General features: G+C 36.1%; 1 long non-coding RNA gene across 1 annotated transcript; it reads left to right on the top strand.

Moving 5' to 3' along the window:
• The first annotated feature begins 191 nt into the window (after positions 1–191).
• LOC135083868 (uncharacterized) lies at positions 192–6,394 on the top strand. The gene is made up of 2 exons (XR_010259729.1): positions 192–237; positions 1,226–6,394. It is a non-coding gene; the product is annotated as an uncharacterized LOC135083868 (long non-coding RNA).
• Positions 6,395–6,434: the final 40 nt, after the last annotated feature.

The following is a 6,434-nucleotide window of genomic DNA, read 5'->3' as shown; positions in this document are numbered from 1 at the left end:
TATATGAAGATTTCAGTTCTTGGAAGTTTTCCGGAACCGGAAAACGCAGCGTGAGACCTACAAGGTGGACCGCGACCTGATAAAGGTAGCAGGAAGGCCCTGGATGCAGGCCGCTACCAACCGTGCGATGTGGAAGTCATTGGGGGAGGCCTATGTTCAGCAGTGGACGTCCTGTGGCTGAAATGATGATGACCTCGCCAAGACCTTGGAGGGGCAGATAGAGCTGCAGAAAGCCAGGTGAGCGAGCTATCGAAGAAGACAGGTGGGTGTGCTAGCAAGTGGCATATAGGCGAGCTAGCTAGTGGCATATAGGCGAGCTAGCTAGTTGCATATAAGCGAGCTAGCTAGTGGCATATAGGCGAGCTATCTAGTTGCATATAAGCGAGCTAGCTAGTGGCATATAGGTGAGCTAGCTAGTGGCATATAGGCGAGCTAGGGAGGGGCAGATAGATAAGTGAGCTAGAAGTTAGCGACAGATATTCGACCGATCTAGCGAGTAAATGGCAGACAAGTATGTGAGATCTCCAGTTTCCAGCCGCAAATATGAGATTATGCAAACAATGTTCTGTCATTTTGAAAGAAAGAAAGAAAATACATTTATTTGGCACACTAGAACAACAAACTAAAAAATTAATTAAAAAATTATGCCACATAGGCTTAATACCGCACTCAGCATAATACCGCAGTGCGTAGCACCACGACGATGGTTTCAGTGGTCGCCTGATTGTAGTGGTGGAGAGGCGCAGGTAAACATTTAAAAAACAAGACGCAACTGAGCATCGGTGACACATACACTTCTTCGTCGCTACACTCTTGCCAGAATGGTCGTGGTCGTCACACCAGGTCCAGTGGCAAGTCTCACAATCCGTCGCCATTCCTCTCGCACTGCAGCCTTTCATGTGCACTCGTGGAGTGGACCATTGAGTGCGGTTTTGATCTGGTCAGTCCAGCGCATTGGCGACCTGCCGCGCGCTCTTGTGCCCTCAACCTTCCCCTGCACGACAAGTCGTTCAACAGAAGCAACGTCTCCACGTGTTATATGGCCAAAGAAGTGATTATACGACTTTGGACGATGGAAGAAAGACGCTGTTTGACATCAAGCTCTTGGATGATCGAGACGTTGGTTCGGAACTGTGTCCAGGCTATGCCAAGCATCCTTCTCCAGCAGACACATACACATTTGAACTCTATTGCCTTGTCTTAAAGTCTACCATCCCCATTTCAGATGGCAGACATGAAACAGGGGGTGCGCGGGCGCGTACCGCGACGACTGCCGGCGCGCGCTGCTCTAGCACGCGCCCGCGCGAGACCTCGCCGAACACATGTGAAGCGGGCAGTGATACGGACCGCTGTAGTGATACGTTGTAGTGATACGGACCGCTGCAGTGATACGGACCGCTTTAGTGATACGTTGTAGTGATACAGACCGCTGCAGTGATACGTTGTAGTGATACGGACTGCTGCAGTGATACGGACTGCTGCAGTGACATGGATTGCTGTAGTGCTACGGACCGCTGTAGTGCACCGCGAGACCTCGCTGAACACATGTGCAGCGGGCAGTGATACGGACCGCTGTAGTGATACGGACCGCTGCAGTGATACGGACTGCTATAGTGATACGTTGTAGTGATACGGACCGCTGCAGTCATACAGATTGAGTTAGTGATACGGGTCGATGCAGTGATACGGACTGTTGTAGTGATACGGACCGCTGCAGTGATACGGACCGCTTTAGTGATACGTTGTAGTGATACGGACCGCTGCAGTGAATACGGACCGCTGCAGTGATAGGACTGCTGCAGTGACAAGGATTGATGCAGTGATAAGGACTGCTGCAGTGATAAGGACCGCTGCAGTGTCACGGATTGCTGTAGTGCTACGGACCGCTGCAGTGATACAGACCGCTATAGTGATACGCTGTAGTGATACGGTCTGCTGCAGTGATACGGACTGCTTTAGTGATACGGACCGCTGTATTAATTCGGATCGCTTTAGTGATACGGACTGCTGCAGTGATACGGACCGCTATAGTGATACGGACTGCTGCAGTGACACGGACTACTTTAGTAATACGTGTAAACTAAGTGTAATATTGGCGAGAGACCTGCAAAACAAGTGTGACGAATTTTGACGAATTGTTCTTGTTAGTGCAACTTAGTGCAAGATTGTAAAGTATACGACATCATAAATGCCACTGCACACATTGCATGCATGTGTTCTTAATACATATGTGCAAGTCCAAGACTGTGTAGCAAAGTGCACACTAAGTAAATTGCAGTGATTTACAAATCACTAAGCGTAACATGTGTCCCAATGTGTTAGAAGAACTGTACATAATGTACAATGAAGTATGATCAATATAGCTCATGCTGCAGCTATTAATAAGTTATATTGTAATATGGACATAATCTCGTTTGCCATAATATGAAGATAGTAACTTTATATCTGACGTAAGTTTGTGATCATCTGTCAATATAAAGACAGTAACAAAATATGAAGTTAGATTCCCATAAATGATCCAATCTATATTGGATCATTGCTCAGTATGAATAACTACAGTAATTGAGGCATCTTTTTAATGAAGGCAGTTATAAAGATAGAACTCATTTCATTAACTTTATCTCTGACGTAAAAGTTTTTGATCATCTGTCAATAAAAAGACAGTAACAAAGTATGAAGTTAGATACCCATAAATGATCCAATCTATATTGGATCATTGCTCAGTATGAATTACTAGTAATTGAGACATCTTTTTAATGAAGGCAGTTATTTGAATTTAGGATCTAAGACACAACCTGTAATTCTGAAATAACTTACAGACTAAATTATCACTTTAACAATCAATTCAATGTATTAAAATGTATATTAAATGTTTGTCGTAATATCAATGTATGTACTTCTGATGTTATCTTAGAATAAGATAGATTTTTCAAATGATATTTGATATTTTTCCAGTAATATAAAATCTGAGTTAATATTGCATTTATAGTTAGAATCTCTATATTTACTGAATAATTCAAATTTACATAAAATTGATGCAAAATGGTAATGTTTTAATTTTTTAAATAACTTTAGAACATCTAACATCATATTTAGTTCTCATACTTAAATACATAATAAGATATTTATGTTTGTTAAACATCCCTCAATATGTATAAATGTTATTAAAAGTCAATGTAATATCAACACAGTATTTTTAATGTATGCAGGTGATTATGTATTCATATAAATAACTTAAATGCACAACTCTTTACTTAAATTGTCGCAGTATATTATTATGATTGAGTATAATAATTTATTAGGTAAGACAAATATTGTATAAAAGCTATATTAGTATGCTCATGTAATCGTGTTATTTTGGATGGTAAACTGTACATATTTATGATAGAATATGTGGGCTTATGTAGTCAATATCAACTGCAATCACATTTTGGAGAGATACGAAGACATTTATAGATCCAGGCAACATTTTATGTTTGAAGCTTTAGTCGATGGTGGCAAGCAGCTTAACTTATGCCATACTCTATGGTTTTTTGGTTAGAAGTAATCTATGGTCAGATGACAGTTGGTATTTACTGTTTGAGCTCACATAATAGTTTAATCCATTAAATATAATGTTCAAATTGATAAAACGAATGTTAGTGGTATAAAATAATAGTATTTTTGAGAAATTTAATTAATAGGCCACTATATTTAACTGATTTAAATCATGTAGGAAATTTAATGTGTAAAAAATAATTTAAAATTGTTAACTCGACTAAATTTTAAGTTTTATTATTAGAATGTGAAGTCAATTTGTGATAAAAATTCTTTGCTTTAAAACTATTGGTCCAAATTAATATTTGCTCACTTTTACCTTAAACCATTGTTTTGACTAAAAATTAAAATAATTTAATTTATTTGGAATCTTTTTGACTATTATTATTTGATATGCTTTAAAAAAATGCTTATAATCTTTCAAGTATTGCATAAAAGTAACAACTTTAATTCCCAAGCGCCATAATATTGTTTATTTATATCGTAGCATAATTAATTCGCTTCAATATTAATTAATAATTATGATGTGCAATATTTTAATGTTTTAGCATGTAAGTTGAATGTTGCGAACATTTAAGATTATTTTCGTAGACCAAGATGAACTACAAATACTTTTTTCAGCTATTTTATGTTATTGACATTCCAAATTGACTGATAGCAGCAGCTTTTTTGGTATTTTTTAATGAATATTAAGGCGCTCATTGACCACAAGCACTCACGTGTAACGTTTATATAGGTCGCGTAGCGAGAGTTGAGCTGAAAACATACTCATATAGAAGAACTACACTGAACTGTCCTTTATTTAACACTGACAGGGGGGCCACCGTCAATAGCGGATCGCTGGTTCCGACTTTTGCCACGGTGGAGACCATGTAGTTGAACATGGCGCCCTTCTGTCAATGTCGTCGGTGGGACATTTCAGTGTAGTTCATCTTTAAAATGTAATACTTGAATATAGAACAACACATTACACATTCAAGTTCAAATATCGAAAACACTAGCAACTTCGCTCCTGCTAAATGCGTGTAAGCGAGACAGAAAACACTTGTCAGTCAGACTACGCAAGATGTCAGATAAAAATATTTGTGTTGATCGCCTTAACTCTCGCTGCGCGAAATATAACAGAGTGAAGATTAAATTAAAAAAAAATGGCGCCCAAAGAACTGAATTGGCAACTTTATTTTTTATTTAATTTCAGAGCAGCCATTTTAAAACTTATTTATTAACATATTGCTCTCATAAATGTCAAGCCATATTGATTCATTGAGGCATTATTATTTGCATTTTTATTTAAGTTATTTTCTTCTTATATTCAGTCATTTCTGCTCAATATTTTAACCAAATATACATTTATACAAGATATTATTATAAGTTTTTCAGCTATTACACGTTAGAATGTAAATATCCACATTAGTGTAAGGTTTATTGACTTTATTTAAGTGTATGAATGCCATGTATTCAATTTAGTTTTATTTTTAGTTTGAAAATGAAAATGAAAATGAAAATGAAAATGAAAATGTTTACATGGATAAACATGGATATATCTATAAAATAATGAAAGACTTGCTTTGCATCCATTTTGACGTCTTCTAAATAATATGTCGGTCTCTTTTTATTGTATTATTCCAACGGGAGTGAGTGAGATAGCTAATCGTTAGCCTCTTTCTCTTCAGATTCAACTTGAAAACATTTTGCTAAATACAAGTCGTTTAATTCAATTGTTGACTTGTTTATGAAACTATTAATTGCAATTATCTTGACTGAACAATTTTTTTAAACAACTTGTTTCAAATTACAATTTAAATGCATTTTTGTATGTTTGTGATCAAAGAATATGGCCAAAATAGTGACATATTATTATTATCTAATAGATAACATATAACTGCCATATTTATATGTATTTGGTAATATTTCTCGAATGAATGATTTAGTTAATCTGTTTGTTAATATTTGTGTTAATACAAAAATAGTAAAATTGCCACATACAAAATTAGTCAAATTGTTGTTTGGAATTTTTTCAAAAACATTATTGTTACAATTTTATTCAAAATAAAAATACTTATATGTGTATAAACATAGTAAATAGGTTAAACTCAGATAATATAGTATGTATGTCTTTCTATGCGTGTAAAAAAACATGGGAATTGTAAGGCGTGTGTTCTGGACTCCCGTTTCGTTTTGTTTGTTTTATTGTGTAAGTATGATAGAAAAAACGAGTCAAGAAATATATTTCTTGTATTTAATATATGAAATATTTTAAAATTAAACAGTTGGCAACACTGAAACAGATGGTTAGTGTCTTTTTTATTTGAAATTTTATGCCCCGAATGCAGACACAGACTTAAAAAGGAAAAAAATAAGTTATGGGACACACGCCTTGCAACGTAACTCGGTTGGTAGCCAATTTTGCTATGAAATGTTGCCAATATTAAAATGGCTTGTGTAGTATGTTGCAAAAATATGTACCTAAATACTAACAGTTCGCTTTAAGTTTGCCGCTGGCGATATGACGTCACTCGAAGGAAAACGTCTATAACTTTATCAAACTATATTTAAAATATTTTTTATTTATTATTATTGATAAAAATTATGTATTTGCGTAAAATAAGACACATTAATTGCGTTTAATCACTAACTAATTGCGTTTAATCGCGGTTGGGGGAGGGGACGCGCATTCCACGGACCGGCAAAAATAGCGCAAACGGGTAGTAGTTGGAGAAATGGTGCCGTAATTTTGCACTGTACTGCACTGGATGGGATAATGTATGTAACGAGAGAAGGATATTCTTGTACGTTGATTAGTTGACGACTACGTTTTGATTCCGAGATAGATAATAAAAGGAATTGTAACCAAATATTTTGATGTTTTATTACGTAATAAGTTGTTAGAATAATCT

Source organism: Ostrinia nubilalis, chromosome 24 (assembly GCF_963855985.1).
Source record: "Ostrinia nubilalis chromosome 24, ilOstNubi1.1, whole genome shotgun sequence".
Classification (NCBI taxonomy): domain Eukaryota; kingdom Metazoa; phylum Arthropoda; class Insecta; order Lepidoptera; family Crambidae; genus Ostrinia; species Ostrinia nubilalis.
Note: the sequence above shows the minus strand (reverse complement) of the source record. Positions and strands in the feature narration are given on the sequence as shown.